Source organism: Eupeodes corollae, chromosome X (genome assembly GCF_945859685.1).
Source record: "Eupeodes corollae chromosome X, idEupCoro1.1, whole genome shotgun sequence".
NCBI lineage: Eukaryota > Metazoa > Arthropoda > Insecta > Diptera > Syrphidae > Eupeodes > Eupeodes corollae.
This window is the reverse complement of record NC_079150.1, coordinates 1,498,661-1,514,567: the sequence shown is the minus strand read 5'-3', so window position 1 is coordinate 1,514,567 and position 15,907 is coordinate 1,498,661. Positions and strand designations below refer to the sequence as shown.

Sequence of the window (15,907 nt, the reverse complement as noted above, 5' to 3'; positions counted from 1 at the left end):
CACTTTATTTGGCATTAGGAGCTGTGTTATTCTAAGAATAGAAATCTGAGCATTTCTTTCTGAGCTCAGGTAAAGGTTATTAAACTCTTTATAAAGAAAGGAAATTCATTACAACACAGAAATGCCACTCCCTGAATAGAAGAACACTCAATGGTCGGTCATAGGCTATTCTTTGGTAAGTTCAAACTTCTAATTAAAATCCTTCCCATTTTGGTCGTTGTCACACGCATAAGCAGTGGTGGTGGTGGGGTGCTCAAAGAATCGAATTAGTTAAACACCCCACGTGTGTTGATGTCATTGTTTTTTTTTTATATTTTTTTGGGCGAAATGGCTACTCGCAGTTATTGCTCAGCTCAGTTGTATATACTTTTGTATTTTTTATCTATAGGTATATCGAAATACTTATAGTTGTTTTTATATACATATATATTTGCTACAACACATAACTACTTGTAGGTATAGGCTATATTAAGTTTAGTGTGATGGCTATTGCTCTTCTCACTTTTGTAATGACTGGGAAAGCAGCCAACAACTATTAAACACATTCTCAGGGGTATCAACAAGTTTGTATATTTATCTTTGACAAGACAACATTCTGTTCTAAATATGTACATATATATACATACATATATTTGTTCATACTCGTAGTAGATAAGTATTTTTACAGATATACTTTTTTAATGTTTAGTGTGTTTGGATTTAGTTTAAAATTTGAACAAAACAAAAAAGCTAAATAATTTATAAGATTAATCCATATATTGAAAAGGTAAGGTTGGCTTGAATAGGGTTAGCACCTGCTGTTTATAAATACCTATTCAATATATTCTGACTTTGAAACCACGCTGTGTGCTTTTTCTTTACATTTGGCATCCTATTGAACGTGTGCATTTTTTTATAATCAATTTTCTTGTTAAGGAATTGCCTAAGTTCACAGGCGCACAGGTGTAGATGTTTACTGCGTCAAATAACAGACCTAAATTTTGAAAAAAAAAATACCTGCGACTTCTATCTTGTTTTTTTTTTTATAAAACGAAATAAGCAAATCTCGAGAATTGTTTGCAGATATATGGTCAATCGTGTCAAAGTTGTATTCCTTATAACTTTTCAATGGGTAAAATAAATGAATTCATTTTTTTTTGTCTAAACATCAAAACAACAATTTCCCCTGTTTTTGCATTCCATGGAAAAAAATAAATTGATTTATTTTTGATTTAGGATCAAATCTGCAAATCTGGATTTTTCGGCAAACTAAACGCTTTTTGCACTTTTCCCACTACAAATTTCAAAAAAAATAGTTAGCTGGAAATTTGACAGCTCTACTACTACTCGTTAAAAACGCTTCACAGATATAATATGCACTTATAATAAGCATTTTAAGTACCAATCTTGTGCATCCCATATCTTTACTTTGGTTTAAATTTTAAGCTGGCTTAGTCAAAAAATGCAACAATAACCATTAACATTTTATTTAAAATTGATTTATTTACTAACTTTACTGTTTGTTTTTTTTTTTATATATTTTTAAATATCTATTTGCATATAATGTATTTATAATAAAACCAATAGCTTGTAAATAAAAACTATCATAGAACAAGCAAGATTGGTAATAAGTATAATAAGTATTGTTCTGGTCGATGGCTTTACTTATGCCATAAGTCTTAAACATTGGATATTATTAAAAGCACCTTAGCTACATCATGGCAATATATAAGTGTCCTAGCTTCAAGTGATAACGAAAAAAGTCAATATATAGCTCGTTATTGGAAATGTCACTTACCAACTCGAAGTGTTAAAAATAAATACAAAATATTCCAAAAAAATACTATCAAATTTGTTTTGTGAAAACTGTTTAGTTATCATTTGAAGCTGATTATTTTTAATTTTTAATCAAAAGTCATCGTAGGCGATTTCAGCCCTGAATTCTATATGATAAATAACATTTTAATTAACTAATTAAAATTAGTAGTTCCTCAAACTCCACTAGCTATAAAATTTAATTATAATCAACACTCTTAAGTAGTTATTTAAGTGCTACAACTATAAAACATTCATAGATACAAAAAGTAAAAGAAAGTTTTCTGGAACTGTAAGTACTTAAAAATAAGTGATGCAACAACCTTTCCTTGTGTTTTTATATGAACTAACAAAAATATCTAAATAATGCGGTAAAAGAAAAAACAATACAAAATTATTTTCAGTTTCTGAAACTTCTTCCTTCTTTTCCCTTTTTTTCAGTTAAGTAAAATTATATTCTTTTTTTCCTTTGCTGAGTATCGGAAACAAATAGGCGCAAGGATGTTTACTTTTTCTACCTTACATACAAAAATTTAATTCTGCTTTAAATATGGAAAATGTTCTTTTGTAATTATAGAATTTCCTTTTTTCGAACTTTAGATAATTAATTTTACTTGAAACTGCCCGCACTAAGTCTGATAACACTCAATCGTTAAAACCTAACTTAAAATTACTTAAGGTGGTGCTACAATCTTTGCTCATGCGAGCTAGGTTTCCAGCCCATATGAGTTTATCGCGCTTAATTTTTGACACGATAGCAGCTTCTAGTTAGATTGTATATGCGTCTCCGGAATCGTCCTTCCCCACATAAGCTGCCAATAAAACTCCGCAAGATATTAAGAAACCTAAGAGGTCGGAGTGCCTTTTACTAAGCATAAAGGTCTCAAATCCATATGTGAGTACTGGCAGAACCATCGTCCTGAACAGCAGCAGCTTAGATCGGTTCCCGGGGCTTTGTTTTGTTGAGCCTTTTTGTATGCTTCTTGACCTAGTCAGTGAGCTAAACGTTTAGCCATTCATTAAAGTCCATTTCCCATCGCTACAGTATGTCTGCAGGATCTGTAGTCAGATTTCCCTCACCGTCCTTGCAATATGTGCAGCTTGGGGTATATGTAATCATGTTTCGTAGGCATTGGCAGAACTTCCTAAAACGGACCTCGATCTTGGCTTTGCTCAAGTTCACAGATCAATTTTTTTCGCAGGGTGATTTTTTTCTGTCTATAAAGCAGTTTTTTTGTTTTTCTAAACTTTTTGCATTGCTCGGTATGTAACATTTTTACGTTCAATCCTAGTTTGTATTCATCATGCAATGCAATTGCTGCCTTGGATGGAATTGGCAGTACTTGTGACAGCATTTTTTTAGGCGTGTCCATTTCTCTTCTAGCTCGGCAGACTGGCCCAATGAATTGGCATCCCTATACGAGCTCATCGAGGGCGGGTTCTTAAGCATGACCAAAGGTGTTACTGATATTCTCTTTGCGTAAGGCAGCAGTGTTGATTCGAATCCGATCGGCGTATACAATACGACCTTACCAACAAGATAGTGATCCGAATCGATATTCGCACCTCTTTAAGTCTCTTTCTTTTCGTCAGGAGAGTCCTTCGTAGGTCCGTGAACTTTTATGAGGCTGCTATACAAAAAATGTGTCTTGCACGCTAAGAGTACATAGAATTCACGTTTAAGCCGATAGTAGCAGCCTTCACTTTTTCGCTGACTAGAAAGCCTACTCTGAGCAAAAGTTACTTCGCATCATGCAAATTGCATGACATCTTTCTGCTGTAAAAAACATCCTTGGGCATCCTATCCCTAGTAACGCTATTATATCAGCTTTATGTATTAACAGGGTGCTCTGTAGCTCGAGCTCTATAACATTTGTTTGTTTCTTTCGTAGAATATTAATAACTTGAGTCCTGGACAGTTGCTAAATATCGTATTAATTTCATTTTTAGACTGTAAGACAGAAAAATATTTGTTTTGCGATTAACATCTGAAGTGCATTGGGTCTTTTTCTGACTTAAGTCTGTTAATGAGACAGGTTATCAGCTTGTCGCCAACCTGAGAATATTGCGTGACCATGTTAGCCATATTGGCGTTTGTTTCTAGCAGCCGCCACTAAGAGACATAGTCACTTTTCCACCAATTCCAAATAGTTACGGAACGTCCTTGTTTTCGGATGCGACAAGCTATTTCCCTCTATTCGGCTGATGGCTGACCGCTTAACATTAGCATGATTTTCTCCTTCAATGCTCGATCTCTTTCTTTTTAAACGCATTCGACAGTTTAATCCCTATTTTGAGCGCTTCTAAAGAAGTTTAGTTCAAAAACTTAAAAAGTAGAAAGATACATTTTATTTCTGAGCTTCTAATCTGTCAAAAAGAGCGTAGTCATACGGGCTATACGCACTCAACTAAAGTGATAGTGAACTAGTCTTACAAAAAATCCTGTAACAGATAGTTAACCTTTATCAATTTCATTCTATTTAAACTTAAATCTGAATTAGGTCAATTAATTATAAACAAAACGTAAATTTATGTTTTTTTCTCATTGTTTATCCTTAAAAAAAAAACAAGAACAACCTTCAAACTTTTTACACTTCGTGTTCGCAGTGTGAATAAAAAATTATCTTCTTGGTGAGGCTAGGTGGCGGGATAATCGGTTGCGTAGTGTTTGTCCTCGCATAACCAAAGCCAAACACACTACACACAAACGCATTTGTTGCATATTTAATATATATTTTAGTCATTCATAAAATTAACACCACATAATTTTCATTTTGAAATAGAAATCAACTTCAATAAATTAAGGAAAAAATAAAATAATAAAGATACAAAACAAAAAATAGCGGACGCATGCATTTTTCTCGTAAATCATAGAGGAGAATTAGTTAATTATAAAAACATTCCCAGATACAGAAAATTTTGTTTTATTAAGATCATCTGCCAAAATCTTTTGAGAGAATAATGCTATAGTTTGGCATCTGCTACGTATCTGTAATCTGTATGAAGAAGAATGAAAAACATAAACAAAATATATAAAAACCCGGGTGAAACACAAAATGATTATCGTATATAGATCTTTGATGTTGGAGACGACTTCAATAACAGCACAGAACAGAACATCGATTGCGTGCGACATGGCAACCAAAGACACTCCATATAAAGACCGGAATCTTTCGTACGTTTCACCCTTCAACAACCATTTGTTTACATTTTGTTTTTGACATTAGGTCCATGAATATTGAAAGCCCAAAAACAATACGATGCGGTGTATTCACTTGTTTTGACAGATGTTGTTGTTGTTTTTATTAAGTTGTGTGGTGAGGATTTTGGATTTTCTTAATTGAGGTGAGGTGTCAAACTTTTGTGTTTTATTTTTTAGTTTGAAAAACTTAATTTATAGTGAAATGACTTAAACTTGTTCACTTTTTTATAATTATCAAAATACTTTTATGGAATAGTCATCGTTTTTAAATTCAAAAAAAGACTTATTAAAAAACAATTTTTGAAACGTATAATTTAACCTAGATCACAACTCTTTATAATACATTTAAAATTTACAAAAAAAAAAAAAAATTTTTTACATTTTTCCTAATATTTTTAAAAGTTTTCTTAATATTATACAACAAATATCTTGTTCAGAAATTATAACTTTTTATTGAATCGGAAAGTGTATTGTACTTAGTACACACTTTTAAATGTATTGAAGTTACTAATTAACAATTTCTTGAGACTTTCAATCAAAAAGATCCCTAGGCTACTAGGTGCCACCCCCTTAAGAAGCACGGAACTATTATCTAGGTTTTATATCCAAAGATTTGGTGGAACAAATTTTGTTTAGTCCCAACAAGCATTTTTGTTCCAGAAATAAGTTTACTTGTAAGGTTGTTTTACACTAAACATTTATTTTTTTTTTTATAGCTACGTGTGGTAGCTATAACTGCATTGAAAATACTTCGCCAATATTACTTCATTCTTCTTTCAACATATAAATTTAAAGAAATTATAAAAAATAAGAAAGGCAAATTATTTATTTTTATAAGTTTAATGTGATTAATTTCTTTTATTCGCACAGAAAATACCAAAACGTATTATAATCATTAATTCTTCTCTTCTCCTTTTTAATTGTTCCCTCTTTTTCGCGGTCAAGCTATTTTCTTTTTTTCAATGTTGGTCGCCCTCCGAAGGAAAGGTGAAGCCTGTTGATTTGGTGTAACATGGACTTAAGGTCCATCTCACACTTTGATATATTACAAAGTTTACATTATATAATTTAACATTTTGAAACAACTTAAAAACACATGATATTTTAGAGACCAATTTGCTCTTATTAGCATTACGTCAGCTTTCTTTTCAAGTTTATTACCAACAAAAACATAAATACACGAAACAATATCGCAACATACAACACACTTTTCAGGTCACCCGATTTAATTCATTATCCCTATATTCTGCATTACATTTACTACATTTGTACTTATCAACCAATGTTCCAACAAAATTGTCAGGTAAGCACTATACAATTCATTCTTCGTATTTTCTCATCAATTCGTGGTGAATTGACTTCAGCAGTGGTGAATTGACTATAGCAGTTGGGAATCGATACACGCTTGTTGGCAAACCAGAATGAAAGATTAGTTTCCGGTCTTTAAATAGAGTGTCTTTGACGGCAACCATTGGCGTCTTTCTTTTTTGGGTCTGCATAGATCCTAAACTGAAACTCAAAATAAAAATATTGATAGAGGTTGCGTTCGGCGAACAATCCAAAGTTTAATAGATAATAATTGCTAAAAAAACATTTCGGTTGGAACAATACTTTTCTCGGAGTTGTTCTTTTTGAAAGCTGTCACATGATTTTTGCTCAGTTTGATTTGCCATTTCATATTGAACAACGTTTGTAAATCATACAAATTAAAGTTAGCGCATTATTTCTCGTCGTGGGCCTATTGCGTAGTCTGCAAAATAGTTCGATTTGACAATGTTGGATTATTTTTGTTTGGAGTTATATGCAGTCGCTTTTCTACGCAGCTAAACCTGAGACGATTGAAACCTTGGGAATGCATTTTCATTCGGATTTTATTTGAGCGAACCTCGGCAGCCGCTTGCCCAAAATCATTTTTAAAACATAATGGCAAAAACTTGTCTTAATGATAAAGCTATGTTCTTATAAATATAATATTACATTAAATTATGTTTTATTTCTTCTTGAAAACCACTCGTCTTAAAACCACCCACATACAAAAATGTTTACATTTTAAAATATAAATTGAAACACAAATTATTAAACTGCACCAGCATTACTATTTATTTATTTATTTGATTTAAAACTGTTTCGAAAATCAAACCTATTTATCCCACTGTTTCATTTTGAATGTGGTTAGAACATAATAGAAAAAATAAACTTCCATGAAAATATACCCGTGGGATTTTTGCCATTGGCCAGACAAGACAAGAATCGTTAATATACTCAGTTTGTCTTCTTTAACATAAACCACAAATTTACATTAGGTTTGCCCGATGATGCATAGATTTAAATTTGAGGTATAAACTTTGAATCTGAATATTAAACTTATAACCTCTAGTAACTCAGTGCGAAATTAATTTATGTTATACATCAATGCATTTTATGTTATACACCTGAACTCAATGGGTAAACTTGAAGCTTAAAAAATGCTTGAAGCAGAAGCTGTCATTAATAACGCGCATTTCGAATATTGAATCGCGACAAGAATTGAAGTTTAAATCTGTCAAAAGTTAAGTTATCTTCTGAAATTCATTTAACAATCCCGAAGCGAGTTCTTTTCAAAACTTAAATGAATATAATTGTGTTAGACAAACCCATTTGACAGCATAATCTCTCATCCAAGAATCAGATTTTTTAACTTACAGTGTTATAGTCTTAAAATAAAACTATTCTTTCAGAGGTTATACAGATACTTAACTTTATTTTATTAATATAAATGCAATTGAAACGCAATTCCTCATTTGCTTTTTTCGTTTCAAAACTCTCCGACTTATTTAGGAAACGTTCATAAGAAAAAAACTTGAAGTCAGCCACGCTTAGCTTTTTATTCCATTTGCTCTGTCATTTTATTTTGAGTTTTGAGCTAGCTTTGATTAAAAAAGTAACATAAACCAAGCGATCATTCATATGTCCATGAAACTCAAAAGGTTAAGAGATCTATTCAAACAATAAATTTAAAATAACATAATCAAGGAAATTGAAAATCAATCAAAAATTACTCAAACGACGATGTTGTCTGATAATGCCGTACATGCAATATCCTTAAAGCGCACACATTCTTAACAAGTCCCCGATTAGTGCGATAACCATTTAGCTATATAAAAAATTGTTATGATTGTGACTTCATGTTGTCATAATCACTTTAGAAACAAATCTGCATTAAAATTAATACTCAAAATATGTGTGCTTTTAATTAGACGACAGTGAACAACACTGCCACTATCGCAACCGAAAGACTGTCTAGCTCTAAAAATAGGAGTACAGCTAGATTTCTATTTTTAATATTTTTTTGTCTTTTTCACTATTTCAGTATCAGTCTTCACTTGATTTGGGCTATTTATTGTAATTTCGTCATTTATATGTGTGCTATAAGCAACTATCTGTCAAATACAGTGAGTTTACAAAATGTCAACTAAAATGGTTACATGTTTGTTGTTTAAAAAAAAAACTATTTTGTGTTGTTTATTTAGTTTTTAAGGTTAATGCTGGTGTTGCTATTTTTTCATTTGTTTCAGTAAATATTCCTCTAAACTTAAGAATGCAGACATTTTGGGTATTTCTATTTATGTATGATACATGCCTGGGGCGTTTTTTGTAGTGTGTAAAAATGAAACATATTTTGTCTATAAACAACCCACCTATTTTTACAGCAGTGCGAACTGAATGTGTGTGTGTGTGCGTTTTTTAAATAGGTGAAAAATAAATAAAAATCATCGGAATACTCAAAATAAATTACTTGTGTTACTTTTTTATGGACTTATTTTTTTCTTCAAATTCAAAAGACATACATAAGACATTTATGACAGTAAATTGGAAGTAGAACCGAAAATTTTAAAGATTAACTATTTACACATTGGGTGCTTTTTATAAACGTCGGGACTGAGTTTTAGGCAAATTGATAAAAGTCAAATTAGCCATCCCGTGATTTTCACTTTAGCAAATTGGTAACAAAAAATACGATGTTAAAATACTTTTACGTTAAGTAAATCATTCTTTAAGCGTAGTGAATTACATTTAACATTTTACTGAATTGTTTAAAATGTTGCGCCAGTGTTTAATATTTTTGCATCATTTCATTTAATTCTTGATCATTTATAATGTGTTAGTTCCAGCTTCTGTGAACAGTAACGACAAACTTGGGAATTGTTAAGTTGCGTTCCAAACCCCAATGCGTGAGTTGACAATTTGAGGCAGATTTGTTTCCATTTGTCGTTCAATGTATTTTCTATAAGAAAGAAGTAAAGGCCCAACTGTAATAGGCATAGGCATAAGCAAACATAAGCTTATGTCAAAAACCCAACGAAAATTTACTTAAGTTTGCTCACGTATGTACATGTCAGATTTTACTTATGCGGCGAGCGACTGAGATCTTTTTTGTTTAAGTTAACGAAACTGAAAGAAATTGAACGAAACGGAGCTTGACTCCATTATGTTCACTCGTATTGACATTCTTTGTATTCGCATGTTTACTTATGCGCGCATAAGCTAGTTCGTATCAACTACAATTTTTTTCGCGACGAATAAATTTGTTTTCTTAAATCATTCTATCATATGATATTGAAAAGTAAAAGTATGCATCATTAATCAAATAGAAACTATATTGCTATCGTTTTGTTAAGAATTTGTGTGAAAATATGTCTTCAAAGGTATATAAACTCACACTTTGTAATTCATTCGTCGTTCGTTGGTCGCGCTCATGTGAATACTGCTTAATAAAGATATCTTGGCATCATTTAAAATTATTCATTCCACCAAACAACTGACTACAAGAAAAAACACCGTTCATACTTATCACCCTCCAAAACCCATTTGCTTACAGTCATGTATTTGGAATGTATTCGTTGAAAAGATATATTTTGTTTTCACGCACACATAAAATTAAATAATCAGTTTTGCGCGCTAATGTCACGCACACATTTAATCACTTTATGAATCAGCTGTTTGCTTTAGCTTCTAGCCAAACCAAGATGGTTACCGAGGATTCATTTCTTGATTAGAGTGGTTTAGCTACAGGGCTACAACTGACAGCTGAGCTGACTCGCCTCTCGCCGGAACGACGAACATGAACATGAATACAAACAGCTACAGCTGAAAATGATATAAAGTAATAGTAATAAAAAATCGGCATCGGAATTAAAACGGAAAGAAAGCTTGAATTTATAAATCTGTGTTTTAATAATATTAGTTTATTAACAAAGAAGTGGTATACTGTTACAAATGTAAGCCTATTTTTCTCAAATATTCATGAAATTTCAATTAGTTGAAGCTTAATTTATAAATTTGGTTGAATTGCTAAGAAACACGTTTACAGTGGTAAAAATAAAGTTGATGGCATAGCAGCGCTAAAATATTGAAAGCATTTACGATAAACAAACTAATGTTAGATATTATGATTATGAGTCATTCATAATGAAAAGGTCCGGTGTGTTTCGAAGTATTTTATTGTGATAGAGAAACTTTATTGTGACTCGTTTAGATTTTAATTTGCTTATTAAAAATGTCTGAATCGTTCCAACAAAATTATCCAATTGGAATTGTCTTGCCAAAAAAAAAAATGAATTCTTATTGGTCTCGATTGGCTACCAGAATCTGAATAATATTCTCTTATTGGGCCGCCCTTTCTTTTGTTATCTATCCTGTTTATATGCAAATGAAATTACTGATGAGCTCGGTATTTCGTGTTATAAATAAAAGTATACACTATTTTTGTTTTCAAAAATTAGTGATTTAAAATATGTATTTTTTCTATATCGCGAGCGCTCCGAAGTCCTCAAATGTGTTCGTACTAGCCCAAAATTTAGAACCTTCGACAATGATTCGATAAAAAAAACTTGAGGATAATCCATACAAAATAAATTGTTATCCCTGAAAAGTATTGTAGATTAGGTATAACATTTAAGTTTAAAAGTCAAATCAAAACTGTGTTTTAAAAAAGAGTTCTAACCAATTTTGATTTTAATATTTAAAAATAATTCAAATTCCAATTTGGAAAAGCTGCTTATTTCAGTAAGAGTTGTTTTCTATATGAATTTAGATGTACCAGTATCCGGTTACTTGGATAATTATTTAAATAATTATGATTCGAAATACTTCATCCATGTCCAGCTTAAGAATTTTATTTATTTCAGGTCTATTTTACCATTTGGTAAGACCATAGCAAAACTGACAGTTTCGCTAGAAAAAAAAATAAAAGCCTAGAATATTCAACAAAATCTAAGAAATTAAAAAATAGCTTTAGTGTTGATGCAGCTGATTTATTAGTTTTTATAGCCCTTGTCAGTAAAACCTTATACTAAAAATAATAAATGAAGTAAAGAAAACTTTATTAATTGTTTGTTAATTATATAGGTTTCAAGTTGTGGCCGATTTTTGGAATATGCGGTTTTTGTATTTGTATTTGTGTAGCAATTTTAATATTTGATTTAATCCTTAGCGGCCACACCTCATACAGTCTACACAGTGGCCATACGGGGTAACTCATTAACCTACGATGAAAAACCCCGGTTGAACGTGTTGATATTTTAAGACTTGGCTGATTTTATCAAGTCTGATGGAGAGTTTTTCATAATTTCTTATGGTATTGGTTGGTTAATTTAAAAAAAGTATATTTTTATTGGACAACGGTGACGGCCACACTGTGGTATTATATTACCCAAGTCAGGAAAACTAACGCTCAAAGCGCCGCCTTGCATTTTTTGCTTACTATATAGCGAAGTCACTTCTCAAACATGCCTGCCACCATCAGATGTCATTTGTTGCATTAATTTGAAAGGTGTAAGACCTTTGATTCCACTTTATTAAGCCGGAGGTAACGAACCACCCCGTGTTGCCTCTGACTTATGAATTAAAAGGTGATGCTGAAAGATTCTTTATATAGGAGAACAATATGTTTCTAATATTTAGATTTTATTATGAATAACAAAACATTTAAAAAGCTAGCAGGCTATGGCTAGTGCTGGTATTGGTACATTTAACGTATATATTTTTCAAAAATATTTACTAAAAGTATCCAATTCAGCGTTAATTTAATTCAATGCATCTATGAAATGTATGGATTTAAAGGAATTCAAGTTGGTTTGATTTTTGTTTTTGTACGGTTTCAGATTCGACATCCATATCAGAAAAGTCTGATAATTCAGCATAACGATTTTATTCGGTTCCGGTTGCCATTTTAACAGCGATGGAATCTCATCTGTCGATGAGATTCTCACTCTTTTTAAACCGGATGAAATTTTTTTAATATTGAGTTTATTTAGTTGTAAGAAAGAAAACACTGATCGCAAGACTAGGTCTATCGCTTTCGACGTTTCGAACTGAAGTGAAATTTTCTTGCACATCTAAATATATTTTCATAGATGGTTTTATGCTATATCAGTCCCTGTGAGATAATAAGTTAGTCGAAGAGTCTTGGAACTAATTTATTTAGGATCCTTTTTCCTCTTAAATTGTACTTATTTATTTATTATTATTATCACAGTCTTTTGGATTGCTTAATTCATTATTATTATCACAGTCTTTTGGATTGCTTAATTCTTTAGGCTGATGTGTTGTTCGATTATATGAGCCGTCGATGATAGAGGTCCTTGACAGACAAAAAAAAAAATACAAGTAAACATAACAAATAAAAAAAGAACAAAAAGCCACAAAAAATTACACAGTTAAAAAAATATATAGATAAATTGTTTGATGAGGCGCTAAAGTGAAGCCCCACAGCAATTAAAAGGGGAAAAACAGCATTGAGTGAATGAAGGTAAATATATTTGGCTTTGAAAATGGATTCTTGTTTTCTGTTGCTTCGAGTATGTACCGAAAGATTAATTTTCTGAAATGAGTTAAATAAGTAAAAACAATAACTATTTCTAGCGTAGATTATAGCGATAAGATATTTTTTGTTTTTCGATTCAGAATTCGCTTTTGATTTGATTTAATATTAAACCGCCTGTTCAATATAATCAAGATATCTATTTAGTAAAAACATTATTACTATTTTTCTTTTTTCTTACTCACCGTAATAAATTTAAAAAATAAGTATTTATGTTTAGTACGATAGTAATGTATCATTATTATTGTTATTTTTCTATTGTTCATGTCATAATATCCAAAATATTTATTAATTTAATTAACAAAGAACAAATCAAATGCACTAAAACGTTTCATTGATTAAAAAATAAAGCGTACTTTTATTACAAAAATGTTATCAAAACGAACAATTCAATAACCTATCTCATTTGGTAGGTATGTAAAATATTCAGTTATCTTTCCACATACATTTCTTACTTTTAGATATACTGAATTATTTATATATATCGATTTATATTTATGTCCTTATGAAAGGATCTTTTATCTGAATAGATGATTGCACAATTATAAATTAATGAATTAATGTATTTGTAAATTATATGAGTTCTTATTGTTTTTCAATTGGATATAACTTTCTTGATGAAACATGAATACGCACGTATGCAAATGTTATGCTCTTATATAAATCTGTCTCTTAATTTGGCGGAGTGAATATTTAATTTAATCAATCTGTTTAACTGTCTTGAACCCGTATAGTGGTTGTTAGAGTGTAGGATTGTCATGCTAGAGTTCTTTAATACCTGCATGCGCCATCTTAAGTTTTTTTTTACAGGTTTTGCCTCTTGCTAGGAATTGACAAGTCCTCCAAGAGTTCTTTTCATGCAAAATTCTTTCTTAAATAAGTTGTTTGGATTCGGTTAAAACTTTAGGTCCATTCCATCCCTGATATGACTCGCATACAGTAATGTTTGAGAATTGTAAGTCACTAGGGCCAAGTTCTCAACGGACGGACTGTTGTGTCACCTTTTTTATTTATTTTCATCTTTTCAATTATGAATTAATTTGTAGAATGAATAATGATTCTTCTATTTCGTACAAATTTCAAAGCCCAAAGTTTAATTTATCTTTTTTTTTTACATGGCTGAAGACTTTGCTGTAAATGTTATTAAATTCGTATTGAATATTGTTTTCTTATGAATGAGCGCCACTCCTATTGAAACTTATCAACTTTCAGTACTCAGATCATCACCGATCAACCCTAATATAATGATAACATCTTCGACGAAGATAGAACTATAATTGAAATATTTACAACACTCCAAAACCACCGCAATGATTCAATTCAGCAGTTATACATAATTTTTAAAATATGTAACAAACACTGCTCTTTGTGAAGAAATATAGGTTACAACTGGGGTAAGGTCAGTAAAATTGTTATTTGGTGCATAAAGATATTAATGTACAAAATGCAATTTAAAGCAGTAAGCTATGTTAGTTTATTGATTCTTAAGGCCTCTGCTCTTAATCTCGGAAGCTAAAAATTATATCCTATAGCTAAAGCCCTGACAGCAACCACAGCTAAGGTACATATTTACGTTCGTAGTAATGTCGCTTTTATACTTTATTACGTATATTTTCAATCAACTGTTGGTTATGGTAATATTTCCGTGTAATTAAATTTATAAGTATTAATGAAACATTATGGAGCGAATCTATCGAAACAAAAACAGTAAACCTTAATCAGAAATGCCTGCAAATTTAAATATTAATGACAAATTTTAAATCTTTTATAGATAGTTTTCACGAATTAAAACTTAATTTTTCACCGCAAAATGCATACAACATTGGTTTGGTTATGAATGTATTGAAATACGAAGATAATCTTTCGCTATAAAATAGGCAAATGCTACAATTAAGAAAAGTATACAAAGCTATGCTTCCGTTAGAAAACTGAATTCCAGAACTACCAAGCCCTCTCGTAAGGTCCATTAAAAACTCAAACAAATTTTGGACAAAAGCCAAGCAAATTAACTTATCTAACTTCATCACAGATGATCTTGCTCACATTCCAAAAAAAAAATGTTAAAGATTCTAGTTCGTTGTTTGCATATCCCGTTCTGCAAAACTAGTCTTACAATATTTAAAGGTGCTTTGCGTTTAAAGTTTTTCAAAAATTAGATTTAGGTTTCAGTTAATCTAAAATAGTGTTTGTACAAGAACAATTGAATTGACATTATTAGATTCTGAATTGACCTTTAATAAAATTCAAATGGTATTATAAAAGCAAAGTAGGAATATTGTGAACCTTTCAAAAATGAATGACAACACGTAAACAATCAGTAAAACTAGCTATGAAAAGACTACATTTTTAATGTTATATATACCTATATACAAAATCTTTAAAAAAAAACTTGAACAGATACGTATGCAGCTTTGCGGATTCTATCAGCGTACAGATTCTGAAGTGAAAGTGATAAATCAATGTCTTTCATATCCGGTGGAGTATCACTATCAAAATCTTTTTAAAACCTACAGAGTAATTAACCATCTTTCAAATTATTGTAAAACATGAGACCTAATTGTATGCATTAAAATGAACTCTTACAACTTTTGACATCTTACCTCTGCGAGTGTTTTATTAACGTCACCATTCAGGCCAATTCAAAGCCACTTGTTACAGCAACTCGATATTGTTTTCTGAGTAGTGCTCCAAATGAAGGCTTCTTAATAATCAATCGTTACTGGTTTATCAGCATAGACTAGAGAATTAACGTTCTTAAAAAGTTGCCCAAATTTTGAAAAATCATACGAATCAATTCGCAGTTCTATTCCCTAAAATTATTCTATCAACATTAGGCTCAACAAAATGATGACATATGACATGGGGATCTTAGGAAACGAACTCTTATCCAGCAATAAGAAAATTTCTTTTAGAAACCATAGTTAAAGAAATTCAAATGTAACATCATACAAGCGAAAATTTCCAACACACTAAATGATTAGAATATAACTACTAATTTTCAAAACACTTTTATTAAAAAAATCCGTAAACCATTTGCAACTTCTGTAGTA

General features: G+C 31.0%; 2 protein-coding genes across 16 annotated transcripts in view; one reads left to right on the top strand and one right to left on the bottom strand.

Annotated features, from left to right (window-relative positions):
• The window catches only part of LOC129953197 (glutamine--fructose-6-phosphate aminotransferase [isomerizing] 2), a 233,214-nt gene that overhangs the window by 137,259 nt on the left and 80,048 nt on the right, over nucleotides 1–15,907 (bottom strand). The window lies entirely within an intron of this gene.
• Nucleotides 1–15,907, top strand: part of LOC129953195 (plasma membrane calcium-transporting ATPase 3) — a 127,316-nt gene that overhangs the window by 64,879 nt on the left and 46,530 nt on the right. The window contains exon 1 of one of the 15 annotated variants that reach the window (XM_056066104.1): nucleotides 10,100–10,254. The exons of the other annotated variants lie outside the window; for them this stretch is intronic. The gene's annotated coding sequence lies outside the window, so the exon portion shown is untranslated. Of the gene's footprint in view, nucleotides 1–10,099; nucleotides 10,255–15,907 lie in introns of those variants that run through there. 15 annotated transcript variants of the gene reach the window in all.